This window comes from Podarcis raffonei, chromosome 6 (assembly GCF_027172205.1).
Source record: "Podarcis raffonei isolate rPodRaf1 chromosome 6, rPodRaf1.pri, whole genome shotgun sequence".
Classification (NCBI taxonomy): domain Eukaryota; kingdom Metazoa; phylum Chordata; class Lepidosauria; order Squamata; family Lacertidae; genus Podarcis; species Podarcis raffonei.
Window position 1 is genome coordinate 40,963,034 of NC_070607.1, and position 17,960 is coordinate 40,980,993.

Sequence of the window (17,960 nt, forward strand, 5' to 3'; positions counted from 1 at the left end):
GTCTCAAGTACCATCCAAAATGATCATGTAGTATCGACAAGAGGCGATGCTCTGTACTATGACAGTAAAAGTAAATGCACGCTTTCAGTGATGTAGTTGAAGGTTCAAAATCAGCACCGCAGACACATACCTACCTTTCTGCACTGAATCTGAACAAGACATGCCCCGTGTTTCATTTTGCCTACTGCATAGCCTCATAGTTTCCTCCTGTAAGCCCCAACCTCCTAAATCTGTTCCATAATTTATAAGGCAGCTGACCTTAGCATCAGCCAAGCTATTGAGCAAACACTGGAGAGTATTAAACTCCGTTTAGCCAGTGTTCTTGCAGAAGCCCTTGGAGTACATGAATACTGTTCAACACTCAAGTGGCTATCTGGGGACTGTTGCACTTGTCTTGCTAAAAACCATCCCATTGTCTTGCAAGGCTGACAGATTCATTCGTTACAGTTCCAAGAAAAGAGAAAGAGAGAGAGGGAGGGAGGGAGAGAGATTGACCAATTGCCTCCTTTTCCGCATCTACGGTTAAAGAGATAATGCAGATGTACCTAGCCCCTGTTTAAGTACTCTGTTACTAAGGAAACAAACTTGTCAAGCATGAGCCATGTGGGAATAATGGTGATTTATTTAGAAAAGGGAAGGTTTGTCATTTTGAGCTCACTACTACAAAATTGCTTTTTGATTACCTTCAAGCTTATTGCATTGTCTTGTCACAATAAACTATGGAAACAAGTGGAAAGGTTAATAATTGTGGGATCTGTCCTTGTCAATTTCTTCTGAGGAAGGTCACCCAGCAGGCTCATGCCCCTGGTAGAACATGCTGGGAAAATGCAAAAGGTCCAAAATAGGAAGCTAGAACATCATCACTATTATTGCTATTGTCTGTGAAATGACATGACCCATCAACAATGTGTGTGGGGGGGGCTTACACCTGGATTTTCCAGATTCCTTCCATATGTCTTCTCCCCACCCCCTCCACACACAGTGGCATGAAATGGAATATTATTTAACAGAATTCTGGGCCAAAATGACAGGGCACTGTCCATCTCTCTCAATAAAGCATTTCTGTTGTTTGTAAAAATATACACATTTGAACATAATGCTAAACCATGGCTTAGCATTTTGTGGTTTACCTGCAGCAAGCCTTGGACTTCCATGCTCCTTCCTTCACAAGGCACTGAAAGCATCTGCTTCTGCCTTACATTAGCCTCAGTTCAGTGTTATATCTAAACCCTAAACTGTGGTTAGTTTTGCCTATGTTTTCTTGAAGGAAGTCAGCTTCATAACCCATGGTTTGCAGTTAGTTGGTTTAAAAAAACTATAGTTAAGTTTATCAAGGTGCAAACTTTACAACAAGCTGTGATTAATCTAAAACATAAGCGAACATGTAGTGCCAGAGGAGGAGGGGAGAAATAGTGAAGCCTGTGACTTACGGTAGCTCATCCTTGTAATGTTAAATTATGGTTTATGGCTTTAAAGGTTAATAACATCAGCACCTTAGATTGGGCCTGGAAACAGATAGGTAGGTAATGTAACAGTTGTGGCTTCTCCCAAAGAACCTCATGAACTATAATTAGTTAAGGATGCTGTGAGTTGTTAGGATACTGCTATTCCCCTCATAGAGCTACAGCTCACAGAGTTCCGTCGGAAGAAAAGGGATTGATAGTTAAGCCATTTTGAGGGGAATAGGAGGTCTCTTAAAAACTCTCAGCACCCTTGACAAACCACAGTTGCCAGATTCCTTGGGGTGAGCCTATGTCTGTTTAAAGTGATATGATACTGCTTTAAATGTAGGGCCAGCTCATCCCATTTTGCTACTTGAGGCAAAACGAGAAGTACTGCCCTGCCCTGCCACTGGCACCCTGCACTTTGCTGCCTGCCCCGCTGCCTGCTACCAGCAGAGAAGTGACACTGTCATCGGTACTGATTTCTCTTGAGATCTCTCACACACTCTATGAGACCTTGTGAGATTTCGGTGAGATTTCACTTGAAGTCAGTGGTTGTGCTAGTGCCACTCCTCCACCAATGGCAGAGGTGGCGCCCATGGGGGCATCGCCTCAGAGGCTTTCAGTGCCCAAGGCAGCTGCTTCAGCTTGCCTCATGGGTGGGCCGGGTCTGCTTAAATTTATAGTGCAGATGCAGCCGTAGTTCTGCAAGTTTCACTATAGTGCACTGACTTGCCAGTAAATACTTGGAGTGTAAAGAACTGTAGCAGGTAGACTTTTTGCTGGCTTGTTTTAACAAACATTTGATAAGTAAACAACTTGGATATATTCACCTTCTACTGAGGGGGCCAGGGAAATCAATGAACAAATTTAAGATTGACATAATTTAGTTGTATTTGAAAATCATTTTTATTTTAATCATTTTTGTGAGGCATTTCCCAAAATTATGGGATTTGTTTTATGTGACTTACGTAGGAGTGCGTGAGAAACATTTCCCCTACTGTGCACCTTGAGTGTGCGCTGCTCTGTTCATTTGGTCTGTCAGCGTCTAAGGCATGTTTTCTGGTTATTCTTCAAAATGGTCATGTGGAGTCAGATTATATTTTTAAAAGGTTCCCTGCGGTCCCAGCATGCTTAGCTCCACTGAAAACCTTTGCATGCCTAGTACATTGAAAACTGCTGACTTTGGGAGAAAAAATGACTCCTAACGGTCTACCAGGCAATGGTAGTTAATTTACATCCTGCTTCTCAGAAGAAAATGCATTTTTTAAAATGTTTGGATTGTTCTTGTACATTTTCCTTGAGAATTCTTGCACATTGACTTTTTAAAAAATCACTTTTTTTTAAGCTTGGTTGCTCGCAAAATGGCCACCTCATACTTGGTAATGGTTAATTGGTCTTTGCCCTGCAGAAAGCAAAGACTATTGGGTGTTGCATCACTGTCTCATAGCAAAGGTTATAAAAAGGGCTCCCTTCAGACTACAAACTGATAAGTCAAAAATAATTTGGTAGACAACCTCTTTTCATATTTGCGGGATTTACATGAGTGTCATGGTGTTAATATTGTTCTTAGTATGTGTGTGTGTGTGTGTGTGTGTGTGTGTGTGTAAAATATCTGCCCAGCTGTTTTATGTAACAAGAAGACCTGTCTCTTAACCTAGATATTTGTCCACATGAAAGCATATTCTGTCATCGACTGTCAAACAACCTGTGAATATATTTTTAAAAGGCTTAAATGAATCTCAGGAGAAAAGAAAGCCCTAAAGCTAGACTTGATAATCCAGAGGATTCTTCCAACCATCTGCTGCCTCGCCTTGAAGGACACTATCAGGCTAATGGCTTCTCTGTTCCCACCCAGCATCATATTTATGGCAACTGTGATGTGTTAACTATTTTTAAACCTAGAAGTTCTGCTTTTACCTTAAGCAGTCATTAAAAAAATTGCATTCACTTGGCTGTCTTGACTTTGTGTCTGTGTGCTTATCTCAGAGTTCCCTGTTCGTATTTCATTTTGGAAGCAAGAAATCAGCCAACTATATGTGGCTAGAAGGGCTCATCCTGAGTACAATATGTCTGAAATCTGCAGAGCCAGAAGAATATTGGGTAAGACAGGCATCTTACATTTATGTCTAAACTGTTTTTTCCCTGATGGTCTAAAGATCTTTAGCCATTTCTTCCTCGAATTTTATCATGATCACTCAATTTCTCTGCAGACATATGAAACTGTTTTACATAGATAATTGGTTACTCTTATTGTAATTCAGGTGTCACGGTGATAGCTTCTGTGGGTGCCAGTGTGCCCAGTAGAAGGGGCAGATTTCGGTCTTTCAAATTTCAGCAGCATCCTATGTAAGCCCAAAGTTTGGCACCCCCCACCCTCCACTCTGCTCAATTCACAATGGCATAGTTGTGATACCATGCAGCCCCCTAAGCATGGCACCGAGTGCAGCAGAAACAGTTGTGCTGCCCTAAATCCACCTCTGCCAGTAGTACCTCCTGCATTGTAAGAAAAACACTAGGGCCTTATTTGAATAGTAAAACGTCTGGCATCTGGTGGGCGGGGCTTTTGTGTTGTGCTCTGGAATCAGCCCCTCCCTTCAGGCGTTCAGTTAGAGAGGCCAACTGTCATTCTTGCCTCATGATGTTGTTTTAGTTTCTCTCAGACAGTATGATACTGTGTTAAAATTTGTATTATTAAAGCTTTGTTTGACATGGGCTTACTTTGCTGAAAGAAAAGAAACTCTGCTGAAGAATGGTGGAATATCCTAAACTGGGTGAGGGAGGGGATATTCCCAGTCTGACAGGAGGATTGATTTAAAAAAAAAAAAAATCACCCCACCCTCCACAACATGCATTGACTATGATAGGTAAATATTCCCTCAAAAATCCACAATGCATGAGAGAGACTCTTATCTTTTCCTGCCCAGTTCCTATTTGCACTGGCTCAGTTACCCTTACCCTAAACACACCCCTTAAACATTTTCTCATATTGTTGGATGCAAGCATTGGATCCCCACCCTCTCAGCTGTGGATGAGTGTGGTGGTGTAGTTACCTCTCCCCACCCTTGATGGGGTAGCTGATGGTGGGGGAGGGGGGCATGTCTGGACTATTTTGGAACCTTGTCTCTTTTTTGGGCTCTTTTGCTAGTGGCAGCCATTTTGTGTCATGGCACGCCCCACAGCAGCCATGTTGTATTATGGCATGTGGCCCACCCACATGGCCGCCATTTTGTGACTGGCAGCCAGCGCAGTTGTTTAAAATCCCAGATGTGCCCACTGGCACAAAAAAATGGCAACTTTTGGAGTGGCTCAAAATTGCTGACTTTTGTGACCACCTAGGAACTTAAGCGCACAAGTCTGTATCATATGAGGTAAAACCATTCAGAGAAGCAGCTCTGAATTAGGCTCTGCTAATGAATGCACAGTATGTTTAGGAAGTGGCTGAAGTCCCTCTTTGCTGCTGTCAATCAGCGTTAAGTGCCCTTTCATGCTCTCTTGTTGAGTTCTGCAAGGTGGGGCAAGAAAAAAATATTTCCTCACTTGTATCTGTCTTTAATCTCTTCCCTGCAGGGACTGCTTGCCTGATGTTTAAGCAGAAAATGAATAATACAAAGATAAGAAGATGCAGCATAAATTACTAATGGCAAATTAACAGCACATCCCCAGGACAACAGCAGTGGCAAGAACATGGACGACACCTGTTATGCTCCACGTTTAAGAGCACTTCGATGGAATTATTTATCAGCATAAGTAATTTCCATTAACTTTAACTGAATAAAAATGCAGAGAACACATTAATCACAGTATATTAAGTATTTCATTCAAATTAGCCCTAATTGCCAATCTTATTTGATGCACTAAATTTAGGTTGCTTAATACTTATTGTAATGAATATTTTAACCCAATTGTATTGCAGCATCCATGGCGGTATACTGTCATTACTGGAGCCACATATTTGGAACTAATGGGTTTATGCAGTAATAAAAGCAATGGCAGACAGTATGGCTTTGTTTGTGATGGGGTGGTAAGCACTTAAGAGTTCCAGGGGACTCTAGGTCATGTTGAGCTGCTGTTTTTTAAATAGTACATAGTATAGCATTAAGTAGCATCTTGTGTGTGGTTATAACGGGCAGCTGATTATTTCAAATTAAAAGCACTGACCATGCTGTGCACATGTATTTGACTATGTCTGCTGCTTATATTGTTCATTTCCTGCACTACCATAAATGAAATTATGCCAAGACATCTAGGACAAAGCAACTACAGCACTGCAGTTGTCGTATACTAGACATCTTGGCATTTATTGATGCATAGAAAATTAACAATATAAGCAGCAGCCATAGTACTGCCAAGGTGCAGTAGACTGCCAAATGGATAGTGCTAGTATTGCCAAGGACGGTGGCATTAGGAACTGATTTCTTATTTCCTGTACCAATGTGACTGCTGCTCAGAGGAAAGAACTGCAGCAGACAGTTCAGGAGAGGATATAGCCAGTTCCCAGTATCTTCTGAACCTGGCAGTCAGGTGATACCAGGCAGCCACTCCTGTCTGCAATAAATTCAGCAGATCTACTGCTTTCCTTTTAGTCTGTCTGAGCAACATTGGTCATGGAGGACAACAGCCTATCCCTGTGTCCCCCACCCATCCATGGCCACTACACTTCTTTGTTTTTGGCTCTAAGCTTTAACTGGCTTAAAGGTAGCTTGCTTATATATGATGTGCAATTCTTTGCTGGGGAGAGAATTGGAACAGAATTCCTGATAGAAAACTCTTAGTATCTTTTCCAAACTACAGTATCTGTTCCAAACTACAGTTTCCACACCTGCGATAGAGGGGTGGTAGATGAAAAGTGAGATATTTTTTTTAAAGCTTACCATTTATTTATTTTATGAAAGTGAGGTATGGATATTTTCATGTCTAAGAGTTTCTGTGGTATGATTGTATATTTACACCTCACTTCACTTACTGTACTATTTTATTGACTTGTTTTAGATCTAGGATCATTGAATTATGATATAGCTTTATATAAATTTACATATATTTTATCAGCTTTGTTAAATTTTAATTTATAATAAACTTTATTATACAGATGAGGGGGTGGAGACTTGCTGGGAAGCTAATACTGTCTTTCTGGCACATTTAATTCTAAAACAAAACAGACATTCACATGTGGTTCTATTAATACTTGTCAGGAACAGAAATGTGCAAAGCAATTCTGAGAGGAAAACATTTTCTTTGCTGTTCTAGTGGAAATGCATCTTAGCAAACTTTCTGTACAATAACTGGCTACCGTAAAGAAATCTCGATAGCTTTGGCAATTTCAGTGCCTTGTTGGTATGCACTGGGGGAGCCATCTGAGAAAAGGACCTTCTTTGCACCCTGTTGAGGCTGGGAACACTGCAATCTGGAAGTCAGACTGGAGTGCATGGGAGCAGCAATCTGCTCATTTTGAGAATGTTGTCATGAGAACACTGCTCCTCCTCCTCCACTTCTGAGTGCCTTAACAGAGTGCTGAGCATTTCAGTTGGCTTCCTCTCATTAAATGGTCTTAAACTGTAGCTGTTACATATGTAAGGTTCTATACTTAGGCAGGAAGAACCAACTGCCCAAATATACCGTATTTTCCGTCCCATAGGATGCACCTAGTTTTTTTGGGGGGAAATAAAGGAAATTTTTTCCCCTTTATTTCCCCCCCCCCCAAAAGCAGGTTGGAGAAACCGAACCAGGTCGAGGAACAGCGGGATGGCGGTGCTGCGCCTCTCCGCTGTCCCCCGAGCTTGTGGGGCTGGCCGATGTCTGCCCAGCGCGAGGGGCACTCTGATTCAGGGCGCCCCGCCCGCCAGGCGGCAGGCTGCTATCCGCAGTGTGGGGAGCCCTGCGGGGAACTCCTGCAGGGCTCCCCACGCTGCGGATGTATGCCCGGCGCGAGGGGCGCTCTGCTTCAGGGCGCCCCGTGCGCTGGGCAGCAGGCTGCTATCCGCAGCGTGGGAAGCCCTGTGGGGAACTCCTGCAGGGCTCCCCACGCTGCGGATGTCTGCCCGGCGCGAGGGGCGCTCTGCTTCAGGGCGCCCCGCCCACTGGGCGGCAGGCTGCTATCCGCAGTGTGGGGAGCCCTGCGGGGGAACTCCTGCAGGGCTCCCCACGCTGCGGATGTGTTCCTGAAGCGCCGGGCGCCCTGAAAGCAGAGCGCCCGACGCTCTGGGAAGCAGGCTGCTATCCGCAGCCTAGACAGCCCTGCGGGAACTCCCGCAGGGCTGCCTAGGCTGCGGATGTCTTCCTGAAGCCTGGAGAGTGAGAGGGGTCGGTGCGCACCGACCCCTCTCACTCTCCAAGCTTCAGCGAAAGCCTGCATTCGCCCCATAGGACGCACCCAGATTTCCCCTTCATTTTTGGAGGGGAAAAAGTGCGTCCTATAGGGCGAAAAATACGGTAAGTTGGGCTTGCCAGAAAAGGATCTAAGGGTCTTCATAGACCACAAGCTTACCATTGTGATGCAGCAGGGAAAAAAACCCTAATGCTAGGCTGCATCAACAGAAGTATAGTGTCCTGATCAAGGGAAGTAATAGTCTCACTCTATTCTGCCTTGGTCAGACCACACCTGGAGTACTATGCCTAGTTCTGGGCACTACTATTTAAGAATGATATTGACAAGCTAGAATGTGTGCAGAGAAAGGCAACCAACATGATTTGGAAAACAAGTCTGATGAGGAACGGTTAAGGATGTTGGTTAAGTGTAGCCAGGAAAAGAGGAGACAGGGAGGAGATATGATAGCCACCTCCAAATATCTAAAAAGCTGCCACATGGCAGATGGAGCAAGCTTGTTTTCTCCTGCTCCACAGGGTAGGACCCAAACCAAGGGAATTATGTTACTAGAAAGGATATTCATAATTATTGTTGTTGTTTTATTTATACTCTCCCTATCTGGATGGGTTTTGCCAGCTGCTGTGGGCGGCTTCTAGCAGAATATAAAAACATAATAAAACTAAACATCAGGAAGAACTTTCTGACAATAAGAGCTGTTCAACAGTGTTGTTCACAGGTTGGATGGCTAAACATTAGGCTAAACACCTAAACATTAGGAAGAACTTCCTGACAGTAAGAGCTGTTCGACAGTGGAATTTGCTGCCAAGGAGTGTGGTGGAGTCTCCTTCTTTGGAGGTCTTTAAGCAGAGGCTTGACAACCATATGTCAGGAGTGCTCTGATGGTGTTTCCTGCTTGACAGGGGGTTGGACTCGATGGCCCTTGTGGTCTCTTCCAACTCTATGATTCTATGATTCTATGATTCTATGGCTATCCGTCTTGGATGCCTTAGATGAGAATCCTGCATTGTAAGTTGGGCTCCCTTCCAGCTCTACAATTCTATGATTCTATAAGATGCTTTTCTGCAGCACTCATCTCCATCTCATGTTTTTATTGGTATGTTTGAGTTCTAAACCATTTCCTCTACGGAAGGCTCTCTCCAGGGATATTTTTTCAGTGCTAGGTGAAGACATTTTGTAGTTTAATTTTCTCATATCGTGCTTTGCTTTGAATTAGTTTTTTGCACGTTATAGTTTATTTATAATATAAGTTGCTTTGAGATGCTAATGCAGAGCGACTAATAAGTTAAATAAATAATAGTAACAACCTGCAAATAGTTAAAATGAACAAATTTTCTTGAACTATACTTAATGTAAAGCAACACAGCAATTGCCCACAAATAACAAAATGCATAAGTACTTGGTTTTAATGTATGAACAATGCAAATTTCTGAATCCAAAGAAAAAATTAGAAAATTGCTGCTTGCAAACTTTGTAGTTAGCCAGTTCAAACTTTTATTCAATCCACCAATGTGCTGGGTACTTCAGAGCAAACCACTTCAGTCCCAAAAGCAGTCAGCCAACCACAGAAAATAGATATGGTACATGGCATCATATCGACATTTAGAACCTAACAAAGGTTTCACTGTGGAACCTCCTACCAGCTTTCCCTCACTCATGTTTCATTCAGGTAACTTTGGGAAATAGAAAGAAGCGAGTCCGGAAGCTGATTCACACTAGACCTAATTTAGGGGCGGGATTATTTCTTCAGCTACATAAGATGGCTTCCCTGATTTGATATTAATTCCCTTAATTATTTCTGATAGCAACTGGGAAACAAGGTGGGGTGGGTGGGTGTTGCCTTTCACTACAGAAAACACTTTAAGGTCTCAGGCTTAATGATGAGCAGATGAAAATATATAGAAAGTTAAGGTAGATGGCAACACACAAGCAAAAACGCAATAGCTCTTGGATGCATTTAAATGCCATTCTTTTCTTTCGTATAGCTTTTTATTTTCTGCAGTATAAGCCTGGACATTACTTCTACTGCCTATTACCAGACAACCCTTTGTTTTAAAGGAATGCCCCCCTTTCCTAAACATTACGGCTCCATAGAAGTAATGGATAGCCTTTATTATTGAACAAACCAACTCCTCAGCACTACATCAAGCAGAGGCTGAAGCTCCAGGGTTATACTTTGCAGTGGCCCTTATATCTGGGGATGTCGATCTGACAATCCTTCTTCATCTTTTGAAGTGGTTGCCTGTAAAGGGGCTATTGTATGGCCGTGGCTGAGCTTATAACTTGGATATATCCAACAAAGCCATCTAATTCTGAGAATAGAGAGGATTGATGGTTACAGTAAACGGTATAAAAGCTTTTGGAAATCCAAGGAGTTCTGGCTTGTGCACCTCATAACAAGATATAGCATTGCTGGACAGCTTCTTCATCATAATAACAGAAGCAAGGTAATGACCATTACCCCAGTCCTGCTAACTGACCCACTAAGGAATATATGGTTCTGTGTACACACAGCATCTTTATACACTCCAGAATTTTTATTTATCATTTGAATATGTTACGCTGCCGAATCTTGTAGCTGTAATTGCAAACTATGAGGCAATGCATGATTATATTTTCTAATTTCACTCCCTGCCTTATCTCATTAATGCAAGCCTGAGGGAGAACATGCTCACTTCATCCTCCAGAGCCGTTAAATGTCCACTCTAGTTTTTGCTGTCATCAGGTGGTTCAAAGGAGCCAAATGTATACATCCCTCCTTTTCCAGGTCTCTAGCCCGAGGGAATGGAAAGGGTAGTAAGGCAGCCGCTGGCCAGATGGGGTAGTCAGTTGCTTCAACAGATGGTCTCCCAATCTATTTTCTGACAAAGCTACTGTTGATCGCACTCCTATGAATTCAGTCCAGGAGGTCAAGAAACTAAGTTGCTATGGAAATTTCCCTTGCATAATTGCAAGTTGAAAACAGTTAGAATTCATGAGGCAATGCAACTCCATACTCGTCTCATTAAACAGGTGTTGCATGTTTCATACTAAGCAGATGCCATGTTACAAACACTAAAAAGCAGCCTCTGGGTCAAGAAAGCATCTTAATTCAAGACATGATTTAAGGGCATTTCTAGGCTTCCTTGTACTCGGTGGAATCTGAACATTCCCTGAAAGTTAACCTCCTATCTAAAAGGCTGTCCTGACAAACATACAAACTTCTCCCTCATTGCAAGGGAACGCATCCTTCATAGCCACATTCATTTTGTAGAACTACCTTGCAAACTAACTACCCAGACAGATCTGCTTATTCTCTGAACGTATAGGGGGAGGGCTGTAGTTCAGTGGTAGAGCATCTGAGCTGCATACAGAAGGACTCAAGTTCCATCCTCAGCATTTCAAAAGAACTGGAAACGTCTCCTGTCTGAAGTCCTGAGAGCTGCAGCCAGTCAGTATAAACAATATGCAGCTAGATGGACCAATGATCTGACTCAGTATGAGGCAGCATTTTATGATCCCGCCATCACATTTCTCCTGGTTGTTGACAAGAGGCATTCTTATCCTCTAGAAATCTGAGGGCATCTGACAGTGCAGAAAATTTGAAGAACCTTTGAAGAACCTTGGTCTGCAGCCCACCCTGAACCTTAGGCTCTCAAGTCACTGCAAATATCTGAGATCTTGCCCACTTTGAAACAGGTGAGTACTTCATTGCACTTGGGCTCCCATTGCAGCCTGCCGGAACCCTAATGTCCCTTCCCCTCCTTGTATGCAATGGTAACACTCCTTGCCTCCATCTCTCCACAGAGCAAGTCATGTCAAGCTGTTGGTTTAGAACCCAATGATTGCTAGGCAGAGTTGAGAAAGCCTCCAGAGTGATGCCTCCAGGAGCCACTGCCAGTCAGTGTAGGCCAGGGATGGGAAACATGTGGCCTCCAAGATGTTGTTGGACTGCAACTTGCATGATCCCTAACAACTGGCCTTGCAAGGGGAGGGTGATGAGAGCTGTAGTCCAACAACAACTGGAGGATCACCGGTTTCCCCATCCCTGGTGGTAGACAATGGTAACCTAGATGGACCAGTGCTCTAATTCAGCTTCATGGGTGCTCAGGGCTTATCCTCACCTTTTGCCCCACTCTTTCAAGGCCCACAGGTCTATACTTTAAAGCTCTGTGTCTGAGTGTACCCCACTTTTTCTGCTCTGTAGTTTCCCCTGCAAATCGAAGCAAACGGCACTTCGGGTTTTGTGTGGATTACCGTTTGCTCCGACTGAAAGCACAGAGGAAAGCTTAAGTGTGGCCTCCCTCAGTCTGTGATTTGGTAGACTTGCAGGTACCACATGTTTTGACACACATTTGTCTTAGTTACATTTTGTGCCTTTAAAACCTTAGGCATCCCCCCTGAAAAAACATAATGGGTGAAGTTAAGTATCCCTTACAGAGCAGGAGGTGAGAGAAAATCACTGAAAAAGTTCTTTTGGACTGCAGATTCAGGAAATAATAGCTCGTACCTTAGGTGCACTGTAAAACTTCCATATCTTATTACAGTGCAGTCAAGAGCTGAGCACTGTGTACCTTTGGTGGAGGTATGCCTACTTTTTCCTGTTAAAAAGTTGTTCTGTCAGGGAAATGGGGAGACATTTCACAGTGACTTAAATTTATCTCTCCAGCCCTTTTAGCCTGTAAAAATTGTTATCTAAAGATTTGTGGTGATTTATTGAAAAATAAAAATCTACCTCAGTGAAGCTAGCTTTCTTAAATTTCTTACGTGTTATTTCATAATCTGGATGGCATCTTTTCAATATCTTTATGGTAGCAGAGCACTAAGTCCAGCACACCAAATAAAAAGGGAACACAATATCTCAGAAATAAATCTAATTAAATTTATATAGAGGAATGCAAGGCATTTTATTTACACCAATATTAACAGGAGACCAAACAAAGAGCTTTTTCCTCCCTCCTGTGGTACTATACTCTTAAAGCTGTCATCCAGAAGCATCTTCTGTACTAAATGTGATGTAGCCATCCATTTTATACAGCTCTTTCCCCTGCTAAGCTTCACTAAGTGTAGGAAGCTAATGTTGAATGTAGTGATGTTAGGACTACCTTGCTCTACAAATCAGCATGATAGACCATCATTCATTTGTATCAGAGTGAACTTTAAAACAACAAACCATGACATTTTGGGCATAAATCTACCAGCAGATAAATATGTCCACTACTTCCCTTTGTGGGTCAGGTGGTTTTGGGATTGGCTTTAGCTTGTCCTGGGCCCCGAAAAATCCATACGAAAGAGAGTGAACTGTGTGACCCCCCCCCCGCTATCAGTATGATGCTCACCTCTCCAGGGATGATGCTCAATGCAATGTATACATTATCAACTAAATATCCTTTAAGAGAAACAACTATAACCCAGGAGGTCACCTTGGTGGTGTGACTTGTCTGGAGAAGTTATTACTGATATGTAAGCTCCGAGACCTCATCCAAGGTGGATCTACATATAGGAAAAAATGCTATAAATAAGTCAGAAATTAGATCGTTATAACAAAAGGGGGGGGGGACCCTATGGAAAACTGTGTATAAAAATTTCCTGCTTTCTGGTGCCATCTGTTGTTGTATGTTTCTAGTGCATTCAAATTGTTGTTTCTTTATTAATGTAGCTGAGTCCCAGGAATGAAGTTTAATTCTACCATTAACTCCCCTTGTAGTGAATTTCTATGTAAACAGCATACAACACCACACTCAGTTCCCCAGGTTCACAAATATCTCCAATAACTTGATTATTCAGTACTTCACAACTCTCAGTCAAATGTGTGAAAAATATCAGTGAAAAAGTATTGTGCATATGTTCTGTCTCTGATTACTTACTTATTTATTTCAATATTTTTACCCTGCTCTTCATCCCACAAAAAGTTTGCAGCTCAATTTGCAGGAATCAGGGAAAAGGTAGCCCCAACCCTCAGCCTTATAGAAGAGTTTGGATTTGATATCCCGCTTTATCACTACCCGAAGGAGTCTCAAAGCGGCTAACATTCTCCTTTCCCTTCCTCCCCCACAACAAACACTCTGTGAGGTGAGTGGGGCTGAGAGACTTCAGAGAAGCGTGACTGGCCCAAGGTCACCCAGCAGCTGCATGTGGAGGAGCGGGGAATCAAACCCGGTTCCCCAGATTACAAGACTACCACTCTTAACCACTACACCACACTGGCTCTCTGAAAGACATGACAACAAAGGAAAAGGAATTGAGAAGGAGGAAGGGGGGGGAGCAAACTCAACTACTAGCTGGTTGTAACAACCAGCTGAGAGGAGGAGCTAAAAGTTGCTGGCCTCTTAGCTGAGCAGGTGAAGTGGCCCAGTAGACCTTGTGCACCCTGCCTACTATGGGCTGATGGAATGGCTGCTGCTATTTGGTAGCTCACCCATCATGCATGTGTTTGCTGGATACAACAGTTTTAAATAGATGTATGAACTGGCTCTAAACTAGGCTGGTGAAAGGGAAGCCAATGCAAAAGAAGCAGCAAGAGCTTGCTAGCAACCAATATTGTCGAAAATGATCTTGGAATAAGATTGTAATTCATTTTTAGAGGCTGAAGTTAAAAGTTGCTCTCACAAGTAAAATAAGACATGATGTCAGTCTTGTGCAAGTGTGTCAGTCATACTTCCTCTTATCAAAGGTTACCCTCTACACTGCCATGGGGGCAGGGAGAATCTTAACTAGGAGATACTGAACTAGGATACTAAATTAGGGGATATTGAATAGGAAGCCTTTTTTTTGTTGGTGCCTCATCATAGCAGAGAAGCATACACATGGAAAATGCAGCAATGGGGCATGATGGAACTATGGAAATAATACTGCTACAGTGGTACCTCGGGTTACAAACAATTCAGGTTACAGACTCTGTTCACCTGAAAGTAGTACCTTGGGTTAAGGACTTTACCTCAGGATGAGAACAGAAATCACGCGGCGGCGGCGTGGCAGCAGTGGGAGACCCCATTAGCTAAAATGATACCTCAGGTTAAGAACAATTTCAGGTTAATAACGGACCTCTGGAACGAATTAAGTTAGTAACCCGAGGTACCACTGTATATGTTATTGGGTGTGTGTGTCACTCTGCATGATTTCCTGGCCTGTGATTCTGTATCTAGCGAAGTTACAGAATCTAGTAGAAGAATCTGTTTAAAAAGTCAAAGCAGTCTGTTTGTAAGGTATTGGTCTTAATGTGGTATGCATTGCCCCCTCACCTGGCTTGACATATCATCCTAGGATGGAGAACAGGTAGGAGGTGGTCTGTGTGTTTGTGTAAAAGAGAGAGTTTTGGTTGCTACTGGAAGCTGGAAACACAAAGGCTTGTCTTGCTCTGGGCTGTGGCTTGGATAGGCAAGATATATTGGAGTGTTAATGCTGCAAGCCCTTCTATCCTGTGTTCAGGCTTTATGTGCAAAGGTTGTATATATATCCTAAAGACACCACAGTTTCCACTGATTTTCATTCTTGTGGTGACTCTCACAAGCCGATGCCTTCATGCATTTTGGAGCTGATTGGTAACATATCAAGCACCGTTGGACAGACACTGACTTGCTTCAGGGCCACCCATGACTGAGCAGTGGGAGTTGAACCTTCTTTGATCAAACACAATTCCCTGTCCATTGCCCCACCTCACTCATGCACCCTATTATGATGTGCTAGCACACAGCTGTGGCTCCTTTTAGAACCTAGTTTATTCACACTGGACAGGGTTTTTTGTTGAGAGAGAGAGGGAGAGGAAGTGGCTCCATCTGTACTCTGTCTGAAAAGTGCCAGCCAGCATCATTTCACCTACCAGCTGGAGTTGCCATTGGAGACCAGAAGACCCTTACAGCTGAAGCACTTTATAGGAAGGTTGGGACCTCTAATGTAAGACTGCAGTGTCAGCACTGGCAATGAATTCAGACTCCAATGTAGGCCTGGCAACCATGACATTCTGGGACAGAGGTGAAAGCCCTCAATGACTGAGCCAAGCTGACAATTAATTAAACCCTCATTAACAGCAAAGTGGCTCCTCACCCCCTCTCCCCTCCCGTTTAGGAATGTGATTTTTCTGTGTGAGGACGTAGTCTGCATATTTTATAGCTTGTGTACTTTAGACCTTCTTCTGATCTTTTGGAATGGCTGTGCGTGGCATATGTTCCCTGCAGATGGGAGCTGGGAAAAGAAAGGAAAATGCATATTCATTATTTTCAGTGTATGAAGGACATATTTCCTATAAAGGTGTTATTTATAAACCATTCTTAGGAGCCGGTAGATTGTTGGAAGGATTTCAACAACTATAGAGAACCACGGGTGCTAAAAGGCCAACAGCCTGCTATAGAACAGCCTTCCTGAACTTCTGCCCTCTAGATGTTGAGCAGCACTGCTCTCACAAGCCCTGACCATTGACCATGCAGTCAGGGTCTGGAGTGCACCTTACTGGGGAAGGCCACTTTATAATAACCTATCACATCTTCTATCATTGGCAAAGCCATTTCCCACACAAGCGGTTTATTACTGTAGCGTCGCTTGAGCCTAATTGTGCTCAACTGTAGGTGACACATGACTTTGTCTTAAGAGTTATATAACTGGAAATGCAGGACGTTGCCTTCAAATCAAGTCATGCCATTAGTCTACCTAGCTTCATACTGACTGGAAATGGCTCTCCAGGTTCAGAAAGCAGCCTTCCTTCCCAGTCTGTCTGAAGATACCAGGGAATGAAGCCACCATGTTTGGCATGCAGAGCATGTGCTCTGCCACTGAACCATGTATTTCCGAAAAACAGCCATTTACCCTAGGGCTGCTGAAGGCATAAGCTACATTTCATCAGGCCCTGTAACCATTGCACCTGTTGTTTGTGTGCAAGTATAACAGCTTTCTTGCATTAAGAAAACACAGTCTCCTGTTCTTTTCCTTATCATGCCACACTTCTCCTGTTTTCATATTTCCAAAATATTGCATGGTGGAATATAATGCCTCTTGGGGAAGTGTGTTGAGCACCATGACCATAGAATCATAGAGCTGGACTGTTCCTTACCTGAACTTCTCCTCCATTACTGGTCAGGAACGGTGGCCACTTATTGCTGTCTGCCCCAGTACAGCAGCAGCCTGGCACTCACTTGCAGAAACTCTTGTTAGAAAGTGTTGGCATCTCAAGTGAGTGAGCAGCAGCACCACAGATACTGATTTTCTATTAGTCCACCGCGTCTACTGCATATTGATTTTCTTATCCCCTCTCCCATGCTTTCCTCCAAGCCCCGCTTTCTCTGATTGATGGATCATTGATATTACCTGCTAAGAGGAGTTACAATTAAGCAGATGTTAGATAACTTCCCCCTGTATTTAATAGCACTCTTAATTCAATTGTATTCGTTACATTTCCTTTTCTGGCTATAGCCTTAACCAACTTTCATCCTGTGCATTCAACAAAAGAGGTGCTGATTACTGAAGGGAGACCCTTTTGCTAGAATCCAATCACCGCCACAGATCTATTGTAAGTTTTCTTACAGAAAGAGAAGTTTATTTTGCTGCTCACTTAGATACAACAAAGGAAAGCCATGTACAATGGATGGTTAATGTTCACAAATCCATTCAAAGCCAGTGGCTTGGATCTAGAGATTCCACAAGTGGAACTCTGCTCAAGGGATTTCTCCACTGTTGGAAGTGGAGAGGGGAGTGATTTTAACCAATTTGTCCTACACGGTTCCATGTGCCCCTTGAAAATCTGGAGGGTTGTGTGGGAAGCCTGGGTTAAAATCTGTGGCCCTCCCAATGTAGTGCAGATGTTGCTGGACTAAAACTCCCATCATCCTTGGCCACTGTCCATTCTGGCTGGGGCTTACTGGGCAGAAGAATGTCTGGATGGCCAAATGTTTGCTATTCCTGGCTTGGATGACTGATTCTCTCAAGGCACCTGTTTCTTTCCCCTGAGCCCTGTACTTTCTTATGTGGCACTTCCTATTCTGTATTAGGGCTCTGGGTGTCATCTCATCTGATTTCTCCAGTGAACTGTTTCACTTGTGGATCCCAGGCATTAGGGCAAATGGTGCAATGTCCCACCAGCCTCCGTCTGCCTCGCACAACTCCCACCTGCCTACCATCTTGCTTAACATCCAGCCCAGTGGGTTGACATTGGCTGTCAGCTTCCTCTTCCTGAATGTTGCCATCATAGAACTCAGTAGGATGGAGGATGAGGCAAAACTGCCATTCAC

The 17,960-nt window shown here is 43.3% G+C and overlaps 1 long non-coding RNA gene across 6 annotated transcripts in view; it reads left to right on the plus strand.

Annotated features, from left to right (window-relative positions):
• The first annotated feature begins 4,026 nt into the window (after positions 1-4,026).
• The window catches only part of LOC128415708 (uncharacterized), a 58,727-nt gene continuing 44,793 nt past the window's right edge, over positions 4,027-17,960 (plus strand). For 3 of the 6 annotated variants that reach the window (XR_008331046.1, XR_008331048.1, XR_008331047.1), the window contains exons 1-3: positions 4,027-4,216; positions 5,013-5,192; positions 11,315-11,442. This is a non-coding gene — a long non-coding RNA (uncharacterized LOC128415708). Of the gene's footprint in view, positions 4,217-5,012; positions 5,193-11,314; positions 11,443-11,950; positions 12,032-17,960 lie in introns of those variants that run through there. The other 3 variants (XR_008331051.1, XR_008331049.1, XR_008331050.1) reach the window with 3 other exon arrangements.